General features: G+C 36.7%; 1 pseudogene; it reads left to right on the top strand.

Moving 5' to 3' along the window:
* Positions 1-2072: 2072 nt before the first annotated feature.
* The window catches only part of LOC127546749 (hepatitis A virus cellular receptor 1 homolog), a 40232-nt pseudogene continuing 16947 nt past the window's right edge, over positions 2073-25357 (top strand).

The following is a 25357-nucleotide window of genomic DNA, read 5'->3' as shown; positions in this document are numbered from 1 at the left end:
ATTGAGAATATTGCAAATATTATTGGTGTAATTTTATGGAGGTGGAAACTAAGGCTGAGAGAGAAAAAAGTTGATTTCTAGGATTACATGACTAATAAATTTGAGACCTCTGTTTTGAAACCAGCTCTAATAATTTCAGATCTAGTTCTCTTCTCACTGCAAGGACTGATCAGCCACAGTCAAATGCATTGTACTTTGACCCCATTGTAGTGAAGTCATTGGTTTTCTTTGAGTAAGGATGAACAACAGAAATTATCTTTCCCATCTGTAATTTACCAACTGATTTGCTTAACCTTTCTGAGTTTGTTTCCTCGTCTGTTAAATATGGATAATCCACTAGCCACTTCTTAGAGTTGTTTGCTGAGGATCAAATGAGACACACTTTGTGTCCATTAAAAGCCAGCTGTAAATTTAAGTAGCATTATCATTATGTGAAATGATGTTTGCTGCCACAAAATTCCAATAAAATTAAAGGAATTTTAAATAGTCTCAGAGATGGATTTGACCTTGTACTAACTTGCACTTGCTTAATACAGATAAAAAGAATTTTAATTTTGCCCTATCTGAGAGAAATATCTCGGCTCTCCTTTGGAAATTGCTGATGCTTAGCATTTTATCTGCTCTGCATCCCTTTGTATTGCTCTAGGAAAACAAAACAACACCAAGGGAAAAATTTTCCATTTTATAGCCTTAGGCTGATTCCTTTCCCCATTCCTACCCAAATTGACTGGTTGTTAAGGGACTGCCTCTTGGTTTCTGCCTACCTTAACTTGATGCTTAGATTAAAGGTAACTGTGGCCTACTTAGCCAACTCAGATACTTAATAGGTATTTTACCCTTTTTGTTTCACTGGAATGTAAGATGATTAACATTTTTATTCTAAAGTTCTTTGTGGGATGGAGAAAAAGTTAAAAGTGCTCTGACATTTGCATCTTTCTCAGTGTGCTTGATATTAATTTTTGTACCATGTAATATTAGAGAAGCATTTTGTTCAGTTTTACTTTAAAGTGGGTGCACTAACACCTTTGAGTCCCTTTTCTCCTGTAAATTGGGAATCATGGATTTATTCATGTAAGATACCTTAGAGGTCACCGAGTCAAATCCCCTTCATTTATTTATGAGGAAACTTAGGCCCAGAGAAGTTCAATAACTTGCCTGTGGACCTACAGGCTATGAGGTATAAAGAAAAATGTTTTCAAACTCAGGTGCATTGTCTTCCCCAGCTCTCTTTGCACTATCCCAGGATAACGTGAGAGAGAGAGAGAGAGAGAGAGAGAGAGAGAGAGAGAGAATCTGAGCACATAAAATCACAGAATTTTAGAGCAGCTAGGTGACATTGTGAATAGAGAATTGTATTTGGAGCTAGGAAAAACTGAATTATAACATGGTCTCAATCATTTGTTAGCTCTGTGACCTTGGTAAATTAACCTTTATATGTGCCTCCAGTTTCCTCAGCTGTAAAATGGGAATAATAATAGCATTTATCTTCCAGGATTATAAGTATCAAATGAGATAATTTTCATAAAGAACTTGAAATGCCTGGTACATACTAGATGCTTGATAACTGCTTGTTCCCTTCCCCTGGAAGAGAAGCCATCCAGTCTAATTCTTCCCAGATATATATGAAGAAACTGAGACCCAGAAAGGAAATTTCATTTGCTTAATATTAGACAACTAATGAATGGCTGAGCTGGACTAGAACCCAGTTCTCTGAAGTCCTATTCAATGCTCTTTCTGTTTTTGTTCACAGCTAGCTATTTAATGTCTGAGGCTTGGCTACAGACTATGTATTGTCTGTTGTTCCATTTTTTTTTTTTATCTTTTCACAATTTCCTCTTGAGTTTCTATTCCCTTGCAGCATAATTTTCATGGAGGGAAGGAAATGTGTTATAGTTCATAGAATTGGATCTCAAGGCTCTAAATTACCCTTGTAGGGTCAATAACTACCTGCTGAAGCAATCTCTAGCTAGTGCATGGAAAAGTTCTCACTCAGGACAGAGCTTAAATCATCCCCAATAGGGTCTACTTTATGATCTTGCTGAAAGTGCCAATTTTTGTATCCATTTGGAAAGATGGGTAAGGTAGGTAAGAGACAATTTCTCTCTTCTGGCTGATGAATGGAGCCCAGAAGAAGGGTCAGTGCATTTTTCTGGCACTTGATTGAGTTTAGAGAATCATTTTTCATTTCAAATATATCCTTTTATCTCTAGAATATGATTTTTGTGTGGATCTTTTGTTGTTAAAATGTCATTGAGTTAGGAAGACAGTTGTTAAGAGTTTACTGTCTTTTCCTCTCTTTTCCCCTATGAGGACCCTACTATGAAACTCCAAAAGATGATCTTTCTCCACTTTGTCATCCAACTTTCATGCTACTAGTTCTCTTCCTCCTTTTTGTTTTTCTAGCTAGGAAAATAAACTTGAATTTAAACACCTTTAGAATAGGTATATGGAATTATTATTAAGTGGAATCTGATGAAACAGTGTTAGATGTAAAAAAGTGCTCAATAACTATTTAAGGACTTTACATTTACTCTCTTGTTTGGAAAGAGAAAAGGAATTTTCAATAGGCATATATTTAAGAAGAGAATACAAAATATGGGAGCCCCATTTTAAAAAGCATAATTGCATTTTATTTTCAGGCAATAAATATTTATTGTCTCTCTTCTACTGCTATTCTTTTGGGGGAGGGAAACTCAAATTTTGTAGCAAACTTGCATATTTAAGAAAAAAAATTCCCTCATTAAATGTCCCCAAATCAGAGTCTCATTCTGCATAATAGTCTCTTACTTCTTTGTTGGGAGGTAAGTAGCAAGTTTTCATCATCTCTTCATTGGTCACTGCATTGATCAGAGCTCTTAGATTTTTCAGTTTGTCTTTACAATGTTGTTGTCATTGTATAAACAGTTCTCCTGGGCCCACTTCCTTCACTCTGCCTCAGTTCATGGTATCTTTCTAAAAACATCCCTTTCATCATTTCTTCTGGCACAATAGTGTTCTATTATATTCATAGTCATTTGCCAATTAATAGTTCCTCCCTTAGTTTTCAGTTCTTTGTCATTAAAAAAAAAAGTAGCAATAAATACTTTTGAACATATATGGTCAGTATCCCTTTTTAAGAACCCTTGGCCCTAAGCTTTGTCACTAGGTGACAAAAGAGGTGTCAGAGGTGATACAAAATTAGTTGTGTGACTTTCCTGAGACACTTGACTTGAGCTTCCTAATCTCCAAATGAAATAATTGAACTAAAAACGACCTTTCTCTACTCTAAAATTTGATGACTAAGAGCCTTTACCTTTCTGTAGAATCTAAAGTTATATGAGACAGGAAAGTTTGTTGCACACAGTGAATCATTTAGGCATACAATTTCCTGGGTCTGAAGATCTGGCTGAGCCAAGCAATAATAATGAAACTATATTCTGAGTGTTGGCTAATTTATGAAGGTTGTTTCAACAAAACTCCAAATCTCCCCTGGAATGATTTGGGGCTTTGGACCACTTTCAGGTGGTTCTAGGGAGGATATTTTTTTTAAGAGGAAGAAGGACTGAATTGTATCCATAGAAAAAATAGCTAAAGTATCGTGGGATTTTTGCATAGGAAGTGACCTTACAAGCTATTTTGTTCAATTCATTTATTTTACATATCAGGAAAATCTCTTGAATTTTAAATTTAGAGGAGGCTGGGGGTAAGATGAATAGAGACCCTCAATTGGAGTCAGGATAACTTGAGTTCAGATTCTGTCTCTGACACAAGCTCTATGTCCCTGTGCAAGTAACTTTTGTCTGCCTCAGTTTCCTTATTTGGGGATAATACCACCTATCTCACAGGATGATTGTGAGAATAAAATATTTGTAAAGCACATTGCAAACCTCAAAGCACTATACAAATGATTTGTTATTTAGTTGTTTTCAGTCATGTCTGACTTTTCATGACTCTTTTTGGGGTTTTCTTAGAAAAAATAGCGAATACTCTTTCCTTCTCCAGGAAACTAAAACAAATAGGGTTAAGAGATTTGTTCAGAATTACACAGCCAGTAAGTATACAGGCTGAATTTGAACTTAACCAGATCTAGAGCTCTATTCCTGCTATTCAGGTGCCACTCAGCTGCCATTATTAGTTTGTTTTCCTTTTAGTTTTTTCCCCTCTCAATTTGTTATTCTTATTCAAGTATTACAGTGATTTAGCTATGACATATATCATATATTGTACAGGATTCTGGGGTATAAGATAGGGACTAAACTTGATGCTTCAGCAACTACTTATTGGGCAGAAAGACTAGGAACAGATTGATTAGTAATCATTTATAACTTTAAAATTCATCACCCTATCCATGGGAAGAGAGTCAGTGGAGTTATATGCACTGGCAGATATTGGCAGAGATATAGAAGTAGAAAAATTTGTTGAGAAACATGATCACACTGGGTAGAAGTGGGGCACAAAGTTTAGGTAAAATATAGTCCCTACTACTACTCTCACGAAATTTATAAACTAATAGGGGGATTAGATAAAAATTGGTAATTATAAGCAGTTATAATTGAAGTCAACCAGATTTGACTTCAAATCCTGACATACTTAAGAACTTCAGTTTATCAAATACAAAATAGCTAATGATCACAGTATTTTAGACCAGGAAGTGACCTTAGAAGTCATTTTAGAAGTTATCAGGGCCTGTCCCTCCCCCACCTGGATCTGAGCCAACTTGGAGCTACCCCAACAGGCCCCTCCAGCTAACTCTCCCATTATAAAAGAGCTAAGCTGGGACTGGCCCAGTTCTTCTATTGGAATTCAAAGGGACCAGGATTTGTGAATCAAAAGGTCTTTGATAATTACATCAGCTAAATGGGATTGGGAATCAGAAAGATAGGAATCTTAAAGGGACCACACCCGTATTAATGTGACTCATTGTACAGATCAGAAAAGTCTCTAAGCTTTAAGTTCAGAGGCAGTTAGGAAGTAAGCTGGATAGAGTCCCTGACTAAGAGTCAAGAAGATGAGTTCAAAGGTCAAAATCCTATCTCAGTGGTGGTGTGATCCCAGACCAATCATTTAACCTCTGTCTTTCTCATTTGTGCATTGTTGTAGGGATAAAATGAAAAAAATGGTAAAAAAAAAAAAAAAAGCTTTTCCAATCTTGAAGAGCAAGATAAATGCCAGTTTTTAATAAAGAATATTATAAGGTAAGAAATTTTGAGAGTTTAAAAATAAAGCCTCTTGTAAGATCTGAAAGGGAAAGGTAATATCAAATGGGAGTTATCAGGGAAACTTTGATCAAGACATTTTGAGCTGAGAGTTAATGGATAAGTAGAATTTTAACAGGCAAAAAAGAGAAGTTAGGGAAAAGCATAAGACAAAAGCATGGAACTGATCTCACGTTGAGAGAGACTTGTTCAGTTTGACTGGAGCACAAAAACAATGAAGGAAAAATATACTAGATATATTTAGAAAAAGAAGATAGGACCAGATACTGGAAAATTTTGGGTGCTTGAACTTCACAATGATAGTTAATATTACTATGAAAGAGGCACTGTGCTAAGCCTTTAACAATGATGTTTTTATTCCCCTTTAGAAATGAGGAAACTGAGACACACCAGAATTACACGGCATCTAAATGCCAGGCAAGATTTCAACTCATGTTTTCTTGACTCTAAGCTCAGTGCTCACTACTGCCTCAGATAGATAATGTGGGAATTATCCACTGAAAATTTTTGAATGGGAGGAATATAAGCAAAATTTGTTCAGTTGTGCCTGATATTTTGTGACCCCATTTAGGGTTTTCTTTGCAAAGATACTGAAGTGATTTGCCATTTCTATCAGCCCATTTTTACAAATGAGGAAACTGAGGCAAACAAGAAGAAATGACTTGCCCAGGGTCATACAGGATAAAGATTAATCTGATAGAGGTATTGGGGAGGGGGAGATATTTAGAGGTGAGAAGGTGGATTAGAAGCAGGAAGAGCTACTTAGTAGAAAAAAGACTTACTGCAGGCTAGGTAGGTGATAATAAGATGTACTCCATGGTGATGGCAGTGAAAATAGAGAGGACAGTCAAAGTGGAATTCATTGAAGTTGATAAACTTATTGGATAGGAGAAGTAAGGAAGGGGGGGGGGGGGATGGAAGATAATTTCACAGTCTTTCAAAATTGGCATACTGGTTGTGTGTGGTGGCCTGGGTGAAATTTTAGCTACTTAGGAGGCTGAGGCTGGAGGATCCCTTGAACACAGGAGATCTGTCACCTGTCATGTGTCATGTGCTATGTTGACACGTGTTGTGCTGATTGGGAGTCTGCACTAAGTTCAGTATCAATATGGTGACGCCTTGTGAATAGGGGACCAGCCGGTTACCTAAGGAGGGGTGGAAATGGAATAGGTCAAAATTAGCATAGTGGTAAAGTAGAATTCACTCTCTTGCATGCTGAAACAACCCTATTCAGAACAGTTTACTTGGATATCTTTAGAGCTGCAGCTCAGCCTTAGATTAAGAAAGTCTGGTTTAGATTGTTTAAGACTTTATGGTAGACTAAGATAATTCCCAAAGACTTATGATGCAAAATGCTATCCACATCTAGAGAGGGAACTATGAATTATGAATGTAAATTAAAGCACACTATTTTTCACTTTTTTCCCCTCCATGTTTTTTCCCTTTTGTTCTGTCAATTTTTTCATATCACTTATGTGGAAATATGTTTAATGTAATTGCACAGGTACAGCCTATATCAGATTACTTTCTGTCTTGGGGAAGGAAAAGGGATACAAAATTGGAACTAAAAAATCTTATAAAAAATGAATGTTGAGGCAGCTAGGTGGCGCAGTGGATAGAGCACTAGCCCTGAAGTCAGGAGGATCTGAGTTCAAATTTGCTCTTAGACACTTAACACTTCCTGGCTGTGTGACCTGGGCAAGTCACTTAACCCCAATTGCCTCAGTCAAAAAAAAAATGAAAAAATATATCTTTACATATAATTAAAAAAGTGAAATAGTATCTGCCAAAAAAAATAAATAAATAGACTGAGATAGGTAGCTTCCATATAACTTTGTGCTAAGACAAGGGGCTGTGTTTATTTTTTGCTAGATAAAACTGGAATGGGTCACAGAAAATCCTGTGGAAAGCTCAGTTTTTCAAGATAGGAAAGATAATTCTGAATTCAGTCTTTTCAGTTGGTCTAGCTCCATGATGAGTTTCTTACACAGAAGACATTTCAATAATTGGTTTTTCAATGGCTAAAGGAACTCCAGTAAGAAAAGAGTTTTTGAATTTATTGCAGGGAGAAGAATGAGTTAGAGCAAGTCAGACAAGTTTATTTCTTTATTCCTTTCCATGCCTCCTCTTGCCCCTCCCCACTCATGACATCTCATGAAGTTCATTTTAATCAATTTTGTTTCTAGGCTGCTTTAATTTTCAAATATAGCCACTATCATCCCTTCTACTCAGCAAGCCATTTTCTAATAATAATAGTTAGCATTAAGATTGGGAAGTACGGTACACATGCTCTCATTTTTTTTTTTTTTTCCAATTGTATTTTATTTTTTCAAATACATACTGCCAGAGACCATGTCCTTGGAAACAAAGAGCTAATGTGATTAAATTCCTGAGACAAGATTATGTGTGTCCCAGGAAATTGGCCCTACCCGCCCAGGAACTAGATAACGAGTATGCCCCAGGATGTCAGCCACACCTATGGTCTGACATTCTTTACATTGCAACCCCCCACCCAGAAATCCTATAAAACTAGAACCTCTTCATTCAATAAACTGAGATTTTGCTCCACCTCAGCTCGTCTCCCTCCTAATTTCTAACCCCATTCCTTTTCAGGCTTAGCCTTACAGGCAAATGTCCGCCTCAGGACCCACACTTTGATGACCTGCTGGACGGGTCATTTGGCGCCCAAACGTGGGGCCCCGAGGCTGGACATTTGCCCGGCAGATTAAGAAGAATTTCGTCCGGACCCGCTACGAGACCGCTCCACAGAGAGCCCTGCAACTGATCGCTCCACAGAGACGCTCCACAGAGAGCCCCGCAACTGACCGCTCCACGGAGAGCCCCGCAACTGAAAGGTGAGTAAGCATCTGCCGCACTCATGGGGACTAGCTTCCCTAACCCCATTCCTTTTCAGGCTTAACCTTACAGGCAAATGTCCACCTCAGGACCCACACTTTGATGACCTGCTGGACGGGTCAACATACAAAGATAGTTTTCAACATTCATCTTTGTAAAACTTTGTATTACAGATTTTTCACCCTCCTATTCCTCAAGACAGCCAGCAATCCGATATTGGTAAACATGTGCAATTTTTCTAGATATATTTCCATGTCTAGAAAAATTGCACATGTTTACCAATATTGGATACCAATATGCTTGCATATGCTGTGCAAGAAAAATCAGATCACAAGGGGAAAATCCATGAGCAAGAAAAAACAAAGTAAACAACAACCTCAAAAAGGTGAAAATACTATGTTTTGATCCACATTCAGTTTCCATACTCCTCTCTCTGGAGGCAGATAGCACTTTCTATAACAAACCTATTGGAATTACCTTGAAATACCTCATTGTTGAAAAGAGCCAAGTCTCTCACAATTGATCATCACATAATCTTCTTATTGTGTACAATGTTCTCTTGAAGTGAGCAGAATCAAGACAATTATATAATTGGCTATTCCTTTTAAATATATAACAAAGTTATTCTGTAGATTTCCCTCCCCCTCCCCCCCCCTTCTATCCCCCTTGCCCCATCCCAGAGATGGGGCATCTTTACTGTTACTTAAAAAGTGTTGGCAACAAATTGGAAATATGGAGTGAGAGTGAAAATTGAGAATGAAACCTAAATTACAAGATTGGGTAATTGTTGGTAGTTTCACCAAAAGTAATAGGGAAGTTTGGAAGGAAGGAGGTTTTGAGGAGAAAGGTGATTAATTCAGTAATTTATACTATCAGCCTCAATTTCTTCATCTGTTAAAATGAGGATAATAATAGCACCTATCTAACAAAAATAATGTGATAATCAGGTGAGATAACATACTGTATTAGCCCTTTCTGTAATGGCAAAGAATTGAAAATTGAGTGGATGCCCACCAGGTGGGGAAAAGCTGAATAAGATGTGATATATGAATATAAGGAATATTATTGTGTTATAAGAAATGATGAGCAGGCTGATTTTAGAAAAGCCTGGAAAGACTAATGAATAGATGCTGAATAAAGTGAGCAGAATAATACTATGTATTATACTATATACTTATTTTATACTTTAAATAAAAGATAAAATGAATTTTTAAAAAGTTTACTTTTGTAATATCTTTCAATATATAATCTTTTTTCCTGATCCTATCACTACCCTGGTGTAGGCCTTCATTACCTCATATCTGGACTAGCCTGCTGGTTGGTCTGCTTGATGTAAACCTCCCCATCCCAGTCTTTTCTCCCAGTCCTTTTAAGCTGTTAAAGTGATCTTAAAGCCCAAGTCTGACCATATCATCCTCTATCCTATAAATTCTGGTGCTTCTCTATCTCTTCCAAGATCAACTATAAGATCATCTGCTGTTCAGATCCCTTCCAACACTCTCCAGCTCCTTTCTGCCAATCCCTTTCCAGTCTTCTTATATAACCCACCATCCCAGTAGTGTTCAATCCAGTGATACAGGCCTCCTTGGTATTTACATCTTCTGACATTTTCTCTGGCGGGAAGTTTTCCTGGTTCATTTCCACTTCTCTATACTCCCTAGTAAAAATCCCACCTATTACAAGAAGCTGCTCCCAATCTCTCTCTCTCTCTTTTTTTTTTTTTTAAATAACTTTTTATTGATAGAATGCATGCCAGGGTAATTTTTTTACAGCATTATCCCTTGCATTCACTTCTGTTCCGATTTTTCCCCTCCCTCCCTCCACCCCTTCCCCCAGATGGCAAGCAGTCCTTTATATGTTGAATGGGTTGCAGTATATCCTAGATACAATATATGTGTGCAGAACCGAACCGTTTTCTTGTTGAACAGGGAGAATTGAATTCAGAAGGTATAAATAACCAAGGAAGAAAAACAAAAATGCAAGCAGTTTATATTCATTTCCCAGTGTTCTTTCTCTGAGTATAGCTGCTTCTGTCCATCTTTGATCAATTAAGGCTCTTTATCGAAGAGATCCACTTCCATCAGAATACATCCTCAAACAGTATCGTTGTTGAGGTATATAATGATCTCCTGGTTCTGCTCATTTCACTCAGCATCAGTTCATGTAAGTCTTGCCAGTCCTCTCTGTATTCATCCTGCTGGTCATTCCTTACAGAACAATAATATTCCATAACATTCATATACCACAATTTACTCAATCATTGTCCAATTGATGGACATCCTTTCTTTTTCCAGCTTCTAGCCACTACAAGGGCTGCCACGAACATTTTGGCACATACAGGTCCCTTTCCTTTTTTTAGTATCTCTTTGGGGTATAAGCCCAGTAGAAACACTGCTGGATCAAAGGGTATGCACAGTTTGATATTTGAGCATAGTTCCAAATTGCTCTCCAGAATGGCTGGATGTGTTCACAATTCCACCAACAATGTATCAGTGTCCCTGTTTTCCCACATCCCCTCCAACATTCCCCATTATCTTTCCCTGTCATTCTAGCCAATCTGACAGGTGTGTAGTGGTATCTCAGAGTTGTCTTAATTTGCATTTCTCTGATGTCTATAAATAGTTTCAATTTCTTCGTCTGAGAATTGTCTGTTCATATCCTTTGACCATTATCAATTGGAGAATGGTTTGATTTCTTATAGATTAGAGTCAATTCTCTATATATTTTGGAAATGAGGCCTTTATCAGAACCTTTGATTGTAAAGATGTTTTCCCAGTTTATTGTTTCCCTTCTAATCTTGTTTGCCTTTGTTTTGTTTGTACAAAAACTTTTCAATTTGATATAATCAAAATTTTCTATGTTGTGGTCAATAGTGATCTCTAGTTCTTTGGTCATACATTCCTCCCTCTTCCACAGGTCTACGAGGTAAACTATCCTATGCTCTTCCAATTTATTTATCATCTCATTCTTTATGCCTAGGTCATGAACCCATTTTGACCTTATCTTGGTGTACGGTGTTAAGTGTGGTTCAATGCCTAGTTTCTGCCATACTGATTTCCAATTTTCCCAGCAATTTTTGTCAAATAATGCATTCTTATCCCAGAAACTGGTGTCTTTGGGTTTGTCAAACACTATATTATTAAAGTTATTGGCTGTTTTGTCCTTTGAACCTAACCTATTCCATTGATCAACTAGTCTTATTTCTTAGCCAATACCAGATGGTTTTAGTAACTGCTGCTTTATAATATAATTTTAGATCTGGTACAGCTAGGCCACCTTCATTTTTTTTTTTTTTTCATTAATTCCCTTGAAATTCTTGACCTTTTGTTTTTTCATATGAACTTTGTTGTTATTTTTTCTAATTCATCAAAGTAGTTTTTTGGGAGTCTGATTGGTATAGTGCTAAATAAGTAGATTAATTTAGGTAGTATTGTCATCTTTATTATATTTGCTTGCCCAATCCAAGAGCATTTAATATTTTTCCAGTTGGTTAGATCAGACTTAATTTGTGTGGAAAGTGTTTTGTAGTTTTGCTCATAAAGTTTCTGATTTTCCCTTGGCAGATAGATTCCTAAATATTTTATACAATCAGTAGTTACTTTAAATGGAATTTCTTTTTGTAACTCTTAACTGTTGGGTTTTGTTAGTGATATATAAGAATGCTGATGACTTATGTGGGTTTATTTTATATCCTGCAACTTTGCTGAAGGTGTAGATTGTTTCTAATAACTTTTTGGTAGAATCTCTGGGGTTCTGTAAGTATACCATCATATCATCAGCAAAGAGTGATAATTTGGTTTCCTCATTGCCTATTCTTATTCCTTTAATCTCTTTCTCAACTCTTATTGCCAAAGCTAGCATTTCTAATACAATATTGAATAGTAACAGTGATAGTGGGCAACCTTGTTTTACTCCTGATCTTATTGGGAATGATTGCAGTTTGTCCCCGTTACATATAATGCTTACTGCTGGTTTTAAATAGATGCTACTGATTATTTTAAGGAAAAGTTCACTTATTCCTATACTCTCAAGAGTTTTTAATAGGAAGGGATGTTGGAGTTTATCAAATGCTTTTTCTGCATCTATTGAGATGATCATATGGTTTTTGTTAATTTGATTATTAATATGGCCAATTATATTGATAGTTTTCCTAATATTGAACCAGCCCTGCATTCCTGGTATAAATCCTACTTGATCATGATGTATTATCCTGGGGATGATTTTCTGTAGTCTTTTTGCTAATATCTTATTTAAGATTTTAGCATCAACATTCATTAGGGAGATTCCCAGTCTCTCTTAATTCTAGTGCTTTCCCGTTGATTTTTTTTTTTTCAGTCTTGTTTGTATATAGTTACTTGTCTTCCTCATTAGATTGTGAGATTTTTGAGTCTTTGTATCTTTTACCTGTCTTTGTATTCCTAACACTTACTGAAGTGTCTAGCACATAGGAGGTGCTTAATAAATGTTTATTGACTAACTGATTTGCTTTGGATCATACAACTGTTGAGTGAGATTTGGATTTAGGTTTTCCTGATTCCAGTGATTTTAGCCACTAAGAACTCTTGTAATTAAAGATAAAGAAGCAAAAGCAAAAAAAGGTAGTTAAAAAGATTACACACCTGAGTAGAATAGCATATGCAATTTTTGTGATATGGAATCCCACCTGCCAGTGGCTGCTGGAGGTCTAAGTCAGACCTGTAGAATGGATCTCTTCATGTGAGAGGATGATACAAGGAGACTGAGAGGTCGTCGTGTTCTCTGATCTCTCGCCTCTTCCCTCTGCCTCCAATTTATTTCATTCCCATTCCACAAGGAACATCTGCGAAGGCTGCTTTGCAACACCTTCAAGTGTTATGATTCACAGCTGCGAAGGCTCTAGGAAAACTGACATGCTCCTTCACTTAGGCATGGTCCTTAACAATTCCCCATTTTTTTTTTTAATGGGAGTGTAATGATTTTCCCCTTACAGCACGGTCTGTAAGTTCATGCATTGACTGTTATCTAAGTCCACATGCTAAGGTGTCTGAATCCCTATGCTAGAGAGTTTAAATAGCATTGTAGCAAGTGTTGAAGCTTGTGAGATATCATGGGGGCAAACTTTAAAATGGAGAAGAGGACTATAGTCAAAACATTTAAGTCTCTCATCAGTCTCCTGGCTCAGTCTTCTGATGTGTTGGCCCATTTAATTAACCTGACTCTTCTCTTCTCCCTTCTTCCCTGCGGATTAGTGAAGGAACTCTGGGAGGAACCTACTCACAAACAGCTCTCGGATGCTGCTGCTGCTTTGTTTCTTGTGTTTCTTGTGTCCCATGTTTGGGAGCCATAATGTAGTTCCTGGATTAGCTCTCTGGAGGATCTTGGGACCAGCTTTGGTCTGGAGAACCATCAGGATGGTCTCTCATTTCCAATCCTCTCAGCCCTTAAATACCTGAGTATGATTACATCATTATATCACAGTAAGTATGTGTGAACTAGAGTAATTACATCATTACAGCACACTAAGTATGTGTGAACTAGAGTAATTACATCATTACAGCACACTATGTGGGAATTAGAGATCACACTGATTAAGTGCTAATTATAAGCACCCTGTAAGTATCCCTTGCTTCAAGTATACCTTACCCAGAGTTCCCCCACTTTCTGTGGCCTACATGTAATATTCACCAGCTGCAATGAAGAGGCATAGTGGATAGAGTGCCAGGCCTGGAGTCAGGAAGACATCTTCTCAAGTTCAAATCTGACCCCAAACACTTAGTAGCTGTATGACCCTGGGCAAATTACTTGTTTGCCTCAGTTTCTTTACCTATAAAATGAATCGGAGAAAGAAATAGCAAACCACTCCGGTATTATTGCCAGGAAAACCCCGAAATGGGGTAACAGAGAGTCAGACATAATTCAAAATGATTGAATAACAGTGAGAGGAAGTGAAATTTTCTCAATTCTTCTTTGAGGTCAAGTTTGCTTACAATTCATTTTGTGTTTTTTTTTTTTCCTCTCATTTATACTGCTGCGGTAATTGTGAGTACTCTTTTTCTTAATTCTACTTACTTGTAGAGATTTTAGCCAACAATCTCATTTTATAGATATGGCAGGTGAGGTCCAGATTGGTTTAGATTCACTCCAAGTCATACAGGTAGTAAATGTCAGAAGTGGGATTTGAATTATGTTCCTGAGCAAAATACTATGTCTCTGTCTATAACCCAGCATCTAAGTGGATCCCAGAGAGGAATATTCTCTCTTTTTTCTTGATATGGGAAAAAATTGACTGCAAAATTTGTTCTGTAGCTTGGTCTCTGTTGTTAAAGACTTCAAAGGCTGTCTGTCTCCAATAATTAGACTGGATATGTGTGGGGTCCCATAATCAAATTTTGGAGATTCCAACAAATATCTAGGGATGGACTGACCTGAAGAAAAAGGGTCAGAGTTAGTATATTTTTTAAAAGCTTCTAATTGACTTTGTAAAAGAACTAGATTTTCATCAATCCCTTAGGTTATCTCTTTGAGATTTTCATAATTTACCTGTTTTTTGATTCTTCTTTTCATGTCTTCTAATAGGCAGGTTATCATTTATTTTTCCTCTTTTTATCTCTGTCATCCTGATTGTCCCTTGAGAATTGGTGAATGGGTTAGCTATTGTCCTAGGACAATAGCTAGTACCTGAGAAGGACTCAATTGTCCCTGAGTTTTTGAGCCATATCCCAAATTCTTTTTTTCTCAACTGCACAATAAAAGATAAAAATTTTAACATCTCCCAGAGAAAGAATAAATTGGGGAGCTACCATTTTAAAATCTTCAAAAAATTGAGTGGAATCTATGAAATAATGGCCAAATTTTCCTTTAACTTGGGAAAGGTCAAATATCAGAGTCTGGCCCTTGTTGTAAGAATCTGGGAGAACAATGAGAAGGAAGGTTGGATGGATAAAGGAGAGTTTTTTGATAGGTGTGGGAAGAGGAGCTCATCATCTAGAAGATCAGTTTATTTTTCATTCCCCTTTTCTGGAATAAATTTAGATAGGAGCATCCTCCTTTGTTGAGATTGGTTTGGATCTTGTAAAAGGACTGTAAAATCTTGGACATATGGAAGCTCAATCCATTTCCCTTAGTGGCAGTGGGAATAAAAGTTTCAAAATAGCATTATAATTAAGGGACTCAAACAGTCCATTTTTCTTGGTCTTCAAAGTTGTAATGAGACCAGGTAGCATTAAAAAAAAAAATCAAGATGTTTCTTTTTAAGGTCTTGAAGACGGAGCTTCTTTCAGTTCTTCAAAAGGCAATGAATCCCAGGTTGTAGAAGGTGACTGACTTTTGCTATGAGCTGTAAAAAGGTAGGGGAGCAGGAAACCAAAAACTTCAGTCACTCATCTTGGCTGGTCTAATAGAGGGAGAGAAATAACAGATATTCCCAAGAAAAGCCTTGAGAGTCTTCCCCTCTCAAGAGGGAATTCTATGGGGCTGACATGATCCACTCAACCCAATAGTTGGGGAACTTTGTGTAAAGTATACTTGAAGCAAGGGATACTTACAGCGTGCTTATAGTTAGCACTTAGTGTGATTGATGAGATAATGGTTTGCACATACTTAGTGTGTTGTAATGATGTAATCACACTAAGTTCTCCTGTGCTTGAAGAGATGCAACTACAGAGCAAAGGGAAAGAGATGGGGAGGTTTACTTTGACTAGGAGAGGCCTTGAGACACCGACTATTCCTCATACAGAGCAGCTATATTCACAAGGTACACCATAAGTCAGGAAGATGAGGAGATGTTTGGAATGAATTCCCAAACTCAGTCCATCTCCAGGCAAAGGGCCATTGCTTTATTGGGATGCTTAGCAAGATAGCAAAATTCCTAATGAACTTGTAATTAATTATGGAGAAGTTGGGAACTTTTATGAGAAAGGGCCCTAAATAGGTTTGCTAACTATGCTAATTATATGTGTCAGTAAGGTTACAAATTATCATAGTATAAGTTAGATTTGTGTTAGAAAGTTGCCTTCCGGCATGTATATAGCAACTGTGGCATCATTACAAGATAGCTCTGTCTATACAAGACAATTTTGTCAAAACAAGAAATTCTGCAGTGTCAATCCCTGTATCAAGAAGAGATAGCAGTAAATAGCATTTCTCACTAGGACCTACTTAGATACTGGGATAACATAGTATTTAGCTGGAGTCTATTCATCCTAATACTGGGACACCAAATCCAGTCCTCTTTCCATTATGGTTAATGTTATCTTTAGTTATCTCTGTACCATTTCATGGTTCGGTATTCTACATATTCTTGATTTTTTTTCATGATCTTCCAATTTATAGACATCTATTTTGTTTCTAGTTCTTTGTTATTCCACAAAATACAATTCTATTACAAGTATTATTCCAAAAGTGCTGCTAATGGATATTTTAGAACATACAAGGCCTTTTTTTAATGTTAATTATACATTTCAAGATAACTTGACTAGTCTTATGGGTATACTTTGTGACAAATGAACTTATTAATTTTGTGGAGCATTGGGAGGTGAGGGGATTTCTGAAATATCAACCTATGGCCCCAAAAAGGGCACTGCCAAAGAAGGAAATTTTTCTTGGGCATTGGAAGATTCAGTCTTCTTCCTGGAACTCCTTTAATTTAGTCACACCATACAGTTCTCTTCTTTTTCCCTTCATTTTGCTGGGTCAGAAATAGCAACTTAGGATGAATCTTATGTGGTGGGACCTAGATGAACTTATGAAGTTTCCTTTTTCATCATCCAGAAGTGAAGCAGCAACTAGACAGCAGATACCATGGACTTCACTAGTGCCTGAGGGTTTTGTGGTTGCCAAGTTTGATGTCTAACATAATTTGTCAAGCCAGGGGAAAGAGGAAGTTAAAACTAAGGGACTTAGACCTCTTCTCCCTGAGAAACTTAACCAGTCTGTTGTTTGACTTTTTTTTCCAGCTAGTGCCATGATGCTTTCCAGCTTGTTCAGTTGCATAGTGATGGTACTTCTTACTGGTATGTATATGTGTGTGTGGGTGAATGATATGATCTACATATAGGAGTACTTTAGGGATTTTTTTGTCTCTGTACTTTTATATTTCAGTAAATCTCCAATACTAAAGGAAAATATATTAGTGTGCCAGATATATGCATATGAGAATTATAATATAAAGATTAATTAATTTTTCATAAAACTTTATTTGACACTTAACCTTATTAATATTATAAAGCTATTTGACACTTAACCTTATTAATATTATAAAGCTACAGTTAAATAAATTAGTGAGGCTTCTGATTCTGTTTCATATTAACCAACAGTCTTGTTTTTCTTAGTTTTAAAAAGGGATAACTATCATTTTCATTCTCCATTTCTTCTTGCTTTGGATTTAATGAAATCAGAGACAGATAATATGTTATAAGTGGAAGTAATGTTTTGGAATGTTTTAATAGGATAATACAGTTATTTATAAGCCTCTTGTTCCTTTAATAAGTTTCGTGTAAAGGGTAAGTGAAACTGAATTTGGAAACCTGGAGAACATTTGTGGATGGCAAAATAAGGACAGGAAAGGGGTGTTTGATCTAGTGAACCTTAAGCCTAGTTCTCATAGAGCATGGGCAATTCTCTGGAGAAGGATGGCCATCTAATGGGCTAGGAATCAATCTGAAGTCAAATGCCATCTGTGCATGGAATAGGAAAGTTACTCTTTAGGATCAAAGGATGATATAGAGCTGGAAGGGGACCCCAGAGACCCCTAGTGAAGTTTCCTTATTTTCCAGATGGGGAAACTCAGAACAAGAGCAGTTAAATGACTTATTCAGGGTTACACAAGTGATGAGCCTCAGAGACTCTTAAGGTCCTTTGCCTCCAAATCTAGTGCCATTTGTCAGGCTCCCACCATTACATCATACGGAATGTATTTGGTAAGCTACCAGCATTCTTCCTTTAAGCTGCCAGAATTGGTTTGAACTAACAAGGGGTAATGAGAAGATGATAGATCATATATATGTATACATATATTTATATTTACATGTATCTCTATCTATAGATGGATGGATTTTTTTCTGTCCCTCTCTCCTCTCTCTCCTCCCCTCCTCCCTCTTTTCCTCTCTTTCTTTCTTCCCCTTCCCCTCCCCATTTCTTTCTCCTCCGTCTCTTCCTCTGTTTCTTCTTCTCCTTCCCTCCCTCCCTCTGTCTCCTTCTGTCTCCCCCTGTCACTGTCTCTTCCTCTGTCTGTCTTGAACATCAGTTCATGTAAGTCCAGGTTTTTGTTATATCTTGTTCAGCAGCCAATTTATGGACTGGACATTTGCTCCTTTCTAATTTCTTTGCCACCACAAAAAGAGGTGCTATAAACAGTTTTGTACAAATAGGTCTTTTTATCTTAAATCTCTTTGAGATATAGACTTCCTGGATCAAAGAATATGCACAAGTTTTATGGCCCTTGGGTGTAGTTTCAAATTGCTTTTTACTATGGTTGGGTCAGTTCACAACTCTACCAACAATGCATTAGGGTTCCGCTTTTCCTACATTACTTGCAACACTTCTCATTTTTCTTTTCCTTCATATTAGACCTGTGATCTGTGTCAGAAAGCTGTGAGATCATATCTTAGAATTATTTTAATTTGCATTTCTCTAATTAGTGATCTAGAGCATTTTTTTCAGTGACTAGAGATAACTGGTTTCAACTGCCGGTTCATATATTTGGCTATTTATCAATTGGGAAATAACTTGTATGTTATAAATTTGATTCAGTTGTCTATATATTTGAAAAATAAGACCTTTATTACAGATACTTGGTGAATTTCTCCTTTCCTTGCAGCTTTCTGCTTTCCTTCTAATCTTGGTTGTGTTGACTTTTGTTTGTGCAAAAAAAGTTTTTAATTTAATTAATAATTGATTTCTGAAGGTTTCAGGACACATTTCTGTCCTCACTCCAATAATCTTTACAACCTGAAAGTAATGGATCCTTAGGGCTTCATGTGAAGATAGTATTTTTTATACAACATTTTAAAATACATTTATTTTAAAAAATCATAATGTAGGAATCTTGATGTTGGAGTCATAAACCTTGGATTTGAAGCACAACCTAGAACACTTTAACTAGTCATGTGATCCTTTGTCAAGTACTTTAATTTCTTTGAACTTCAGCTTTTCTGAAGAGACAAATAGAGACAAATAATATTCACTAGTTCAGAGATTATTCACACCATTCAATTCAACCATTGAAAACTATGCACTATTATTAAGTGTTAGAGATACAAAGAGGGTGATGAAAACAGCTCTATCCTTAAGGACTGTACATTCTACAAGAAAGACTTTGAAAATTGTCGTGCATGTAGGTTCTTATTATTAGAGTAGTGAGGTGTCCCATAGAGCACAGAGTGCCGGTCCAGAGTTAGAAAGACATATCTTCTGACCTCACTAGTTGTATGACGCTGGGAAAGTCACTTGACCTTGTTTGCCTTCAGTTTTCTCATCTAGAAAATGAGTTGTAGAAGGAAATGGCAAACCATATCAATACCTTTGCCAAGAAAATCCTAAATGGGGTCACAAAGAATCAGGCATGACTGAAAATAACTAAAACTCAAATTACTATTATTAGTATTTTTGATTTATTGTTTTATTTATTTATTATTAAATTGTTGTTATTTTTCTACCCCTTTTTTATGAGAGGCATCTTGGTGCTTTCTGCTTTCCTTCTAATCTTGGTTGTGTTGACTTTTGTTTGTGCAAAAAAAGTTTTTAATTTAATTAATAATTGATTTCTGAAGGTTTCAGGACACATTTCTGTCCTCACTCCAATAATCTTTACAACCTGAAAGTAATGGATCCTTAGGGCTTCATGTGAAGATAGTATTTTTATACAACATTTTAAAGAGCCAGCCTCAGAGCCAGGAAAATCTAGTCCTGCCTCTGACATATACTGATTGTATGGCTCACGGATAGCAAACTCAAATAGAAATTATATTTGGGGAAGCTAGGTGGTACAGTCAGGCCATGGAGTCAGAAGGAACTTGAATTCAAATGTGTTCTCAGATGCTTCCTAGCTATGTGACCCTGGGCAAGTCACTTAAGCCTGATTGCATTCAAATAAAAAAAAAAAGAAAGAGAGAGAAAGAAAGGAAAAAAAGAGAGGAAGAACAAAAGAAAGAAAGAAAGGAAAGAAAATGTGCCAGATTTTACATAAGAATCCTTGTGGGCTAAATATTGAATTAGAAAATCACATATTAACATTATCTGTGTTCTGTTACATTTTTTATTTAATTTGTTAAATATTTCATAATTGTATTTTAATTTGTTTTTGTTAAGATACAGAGTGTGACAGGGTGGCAATGCAGAAAAAGCAGGCCTTAATTTTGATACCTCTGCTTTCTAGGCAATTCTCTTAGACTAGAAAGTCTACTTCTAGTAGATAGAGGTAGTTTCCTCATTAGGGCTTCCTTAGATGATTGAAATCACAGGTCTAGTCCCTGCTCTTCCTTTACACTCTACAAAGTACCTTATTTTTTTTCATTTTCCATCATGTTCTCACTATTCCATTTAAAAATGCTGGCATTTATATAGTAATTCAGGGTTTGCCAAGTGCTTTATATAATTTAACTCTGATTCTCACATTCCTGTGAATGAGGACCTGTTATTATCTATCCCCATTTTATAAGATGAAGGGGAAACTGAGACTGAACTAGCCTAAGTGACTTCCACAGGGATGCAGAACTTGTGTCTGAAACAATCTTGAACTCCTGTCCTGACTCCAAGTCCAAAGCCCAGTCACTACAGTCTGTTTTCTAATCTCCATCTTTTTTCTTTACCAGCAGGTCCTTCTGAGTCTCTAAAGATTATCAGAGGAATAGTGGGTCAAAATGTCACGTTGCCTTGCACATTTATAGTGCATACGGATGTCGCCTCTATGTGTTGGGGTCTGGGATGGTGTCCTCTGATTTGGTGCTCAAATGAAATCATCTGGACAGATGGACACAAGGTAGTTTTTCAGCATTCCAAGCGATACCACTTAAAGGAGAACTTTTCTCAAGGAACTGTGTCCTTGACAATAGAGAATGTGACAGAGGCAGATGCTGGATTTTATTGCTGCCGGGTGGAAGTTGATGGTTGGTTTAATGATCAGACAATTACAATGATACTGCAAGTTGAACAAGGTGAGTCTTTTTCCTTTTCTCCAAATGAAATATATTTGTAAAAGACTTAGCTCAGTGTCTTGCTCATAGTAAATGTTATAGAAATGCTTAAATCTCCCCCATTCCCTTCTCCTCTTTAAAAATCTTCCTAAAGAAAATTGAGTCAAAGGAACTTTTCCTAGGTTTGCTGATCTCAATTTCCTGTTTGGATTAGCTAAGGTCTTTATTCTAGGTCCTCTCTACTGTAGGGAAACTGGTATTTAGATAACTCTGACCAACTTTTATTTTTTGTGGAGAACTGATATGAGGTTTTTTTTTTTTTTTTTTTTTTTGGGTGGGGTAATTGGGTTAAGTGACTTGCCCAGGGTCACACAGACTTTGAGTCCCATCCACTGCACCATCTAGCTGTTCTGAGAGCTGATAACATTCAGAAGATTCACCTTTACTTTCTAGGCTTTTGGAAAAGAGATTTATTGAAACTGATTTGTCCCCTCTTGCTGCCATGACCAGCAGAAAGGATAATGAATTTTGGAAAAGACCTGGATTCTCATCTTGATTCTGCTACTTCTGGGACTTTGGGTCCACAGATGGCAGTTCTAGAATCATAATTGGATTAATCTCTAGTCCTGGCTTTTCTCATTTGCAAAGTGAAGATGTTAGTCTAGATGACTATTATAAAGTTCTTTTTCAGATCTAAACCAAGAATTCCATGACCTCATTTGATCTTTGCTAGACCAAGCAATTCATTCCCATATTGAGATAATGTTAAGGTACCTCAGATAGAGTTGAAGAGATTCCACAAATATTGCTTAAGGCCCTTAAGTGTAAGGTACAGATAGATGTGGGAGAATGAATATGTTAATCCTGACTTCAAAGAACTTAACTTTTACTAGATGGTTCTTCAAAGTTACTTGGTATCTGATGTCATCTTGCCCATTTGAGGGCCTGAGTCATAGTAATGCTTTAATTGTCACAACCTAACAGGAATGAATCCTCAAACTCTGAACTCCACCCCTTTGCTTATTGATTTTTTTTTTTTAAAGGAGTAAAGGGATTCTGGATGTGAGCTTTCAAGATAAGACCCAAAACAGGGCCCTCTAAATGGTTTTCTTAAAGGAAGAAATGTCTGAGAAAGGGAGAGATGCCAAGAGCAAGTGAACTTAGAAGTGTTAGCGTAGAACTCCACTTGTCAAGTGGAGACATCTCTCCTTTTGTACAAGAGTAAAGGAAAGAAACAAGTATTTATTAAACATCACTATGTGCCAGATGCAGCACTCTATCCCCTCTACTACCCAGCTGCTACTGCAATGAAATCATAGAAAAAATGATTCCAAACTCGGCTCATGTCATCTTTTTTCAAGAAGATTCTGTTACTAGAATATCCTTTCCAAACTACGTTAGGGTCAACATAAAATCCTTGAAGGCAAAGACTTATATCTTGGTGACCTCTATGCTTTGTATAGTGTCTAGAACAGTATAAGAGCCTAATATATGGCTGAATTGAACGATTCCTAGTCTTCTTGGAGCAGTAACGTTTTCCATACTTATTTGACTTGATTTTTGCCCTCTGCTTTTCTTGCTTCTATGGAAAATGATGCATGGCATCTATTTATTTTTTGGGATGACACAATCAAGGTTAAGTGATTTTTCCCAGAATCACATAGCTAGCAAGTGTCTGAGACTGGATTTGTACTCAGGTTCTCCTGACTCCAGGTCCCCTTGCTCTTATCTACTGTGTCACCCTGCTGCCTTGATATGTAATATTTATATCATCTATTATAATTCAACTGAATAAACACATTAAAGATAATTCCATAATATCCCTTAAGTAACTAGACACCCTCTAGGATAATGACAAAAAAAATAATATTGAGGAATTCCTGTGGTCAGAGTTTTGAGTAGGGGATATAAAAATGAAAATCAAGTTTTGAGATCTTAGGTCAGTTATGTAGGCTAGGACATGCATTAGAGAGTCTGAATCAATGAGGCAGATAGTTTTAAAAACCTCTTTTATTAAATACAAAGACTCGGCAAAGATAGAGATGTGACTCTATATCCCCTCAAGGAATCACTTAGATCAATGGCATCCCATGTGGGCCCAGCAGAATATTTGAGGCATTTTAGGTTTTTAATCAGGAAGGATAGGTGAGTGATTCTATCTAACCTTTACTGATGAGGCAGAGGAAGAGGCAAAGGGAGGTGTCATAGACCTGAGATTAGAATCTAGGTTCTAAGATTGCAAAAATAGTACTCTTTAGCCTCAGATCCCTGTTTAGCCCATTAACTAAATCAAATTGATTTTGCATATTCTCCAAACATTTGTCCATTTCCTCACATTATTTTTCCTGTTACACTTATATTCTTACTGTCCTCAATCTTAGGAGTATCCTCTTCCTGTTCCTTGGTCCTCTTTCTAGTTAGATCAGAAACTTAAAGCTTTTTATTTCAGGTAACATTCCTTTTGTTGTTATTGTTAACCTTATCTTGGTCCTTTGGAGCAAAATCTGAGATGAAGACAGTATCTCCCTTCTGTTCTCCAAGAAAAATGAGATGCCTCATTAACAAACATTTTCAACTCGATTATCCATCATCCAAGTGACCCAATGTATTTTTATGAAAGTTTGGAATCAAGGTATCCAGAGTTTATCATTATTCTTATTTTTTGCAAGGCAATTGGGGTTAAGTCCTTGCCCAGAGTCACACATCTTTAACTAGGAAGTGTTAAGAGTCTGAGATCACATTTGAACTCAGGTCTTCTTGATTTCAGGTCTAGTGCTCTATCCACTGTGCCATTTAGTTGCCCCTATCCAGAGTTTAAGTATAATGACCTGCATCTAGAAGGTGCTTGATAAATGCTTGTTGAAATGAAATGGGACTTTTCCCTGAGAGGAAAGAGCCAAATTAAGTCTAGAAGAAAGCACTGGACTGTGAGTCAGGATACCTTGCTTCAGGGTGTGCTGGGAAATGTTTAACAAATGGTTTCCCCCTGAGACACACTTTTAAATTTAATTTTCATTCTCCATACTTTCTCCATCACTTTCTTAAATCTAGACAATCAACAAAATAATAACTCAAGCCTTGATTTGTAGTATTTGCCATACTCCAAGGTATAAATGTTCACACTGAAAATTTAACAACCAGCTCTCTGGTTCAAATTTTCTCTAGCATTCTGCCAGAGTCAGGGCTGTGGTTTTTTACCTTGGATAGAATACAGTAATCTTTATCCACAGCTTTCCCAGTTGTTGACAAAGCATATAGAGTCCTGGGTTTGGAGTCAAGAAGATCTAAATTCTCTTGGGTAAGTCACAATCTCTTTCTGCTTTAGCTTTTTCACTTACAAAATGGGCAACAATCCCAGAGTTGGGAGGGATGGTACATAGATACACTGAGTCTGAAGTCAGAAAGACCTGAATTCCAATCTGACCTCAGACATTTGGTAACTGTATGATCCTGGGCAAATCACATATCTCTGCCTCAGTTTCCTCATATATAAAATGTAAATAATAGATAAAACCTGACTGCAGGCATTAAATGAGATAATATTTGTAAAGTGATTTGCAAACCTTAAAGCAATATTTAAGTGCTAGCTATTATAGCTGTCAAATAGGCATTATAATCTCTGATTTATCCCTTAAGTATAAAGGAGACAAAAGTGCTTTGAAAATAACTAGCAAATAAAGAGTGACAGTTATTTCTTTTTCCTCATAAGCCTAGAGGAAGCTATTACTTGTTCATTAACTATTCTTGATGTTGACCCATGAAATAGATTTGTGTGGACCTCATTTAAGAATTTATGCTGGGTCTTAACCCTTACTCAGAGATAGATTCTAGGATCATAAGAATTTTAGAACTGGAATTACAGAATTGGAAAATAAATTCAAGTTGGAAAGGACCCGAGTGGCTATTTAGTTCAAACTGTATCTGATTAAGAATCCCTTCCCCAGCATCTTTGGCAAGTGGCTATTCAGCCTTTGTTTGAAAAGACATTTAGTGAGTGGGATCTTACTACTTCTAAAGTAAGCCATTCTACTTTGAGATAGCTCTAATTGTTAATAACTAGGATTTATTTAGCCATTTCAGATTTGCAAAGAACTGTAAAAAATATTATTTAATTCGATCCTCATAATACCTACTGTGAAGTAGGTACTATTAATTTTCCCATTTTATAGACGAATGAACTGAAATAGAGATTAAGTG

This window comes from Antechinus flavipes, chromosome 2, assembly GCF_016432865.1.
Source record: "Antechinus flavipes isolate AdamAnt ecotype Samford, QLD, Australia chromosome 2, AdamAnt_v2, whole genome shotgun sequence".
Classification (NCBI taxonomy): Eukaryota; Metazoa; Chordata; class Mammalia; order Dasyuromorphia; family Dasyuridae; genus Antechinus; species Antechinus flavipes.
Note: the sequence above shows the minus strand (reverse complement) of the source record. Positions and strands in the feature narration are given on the sequence as shown.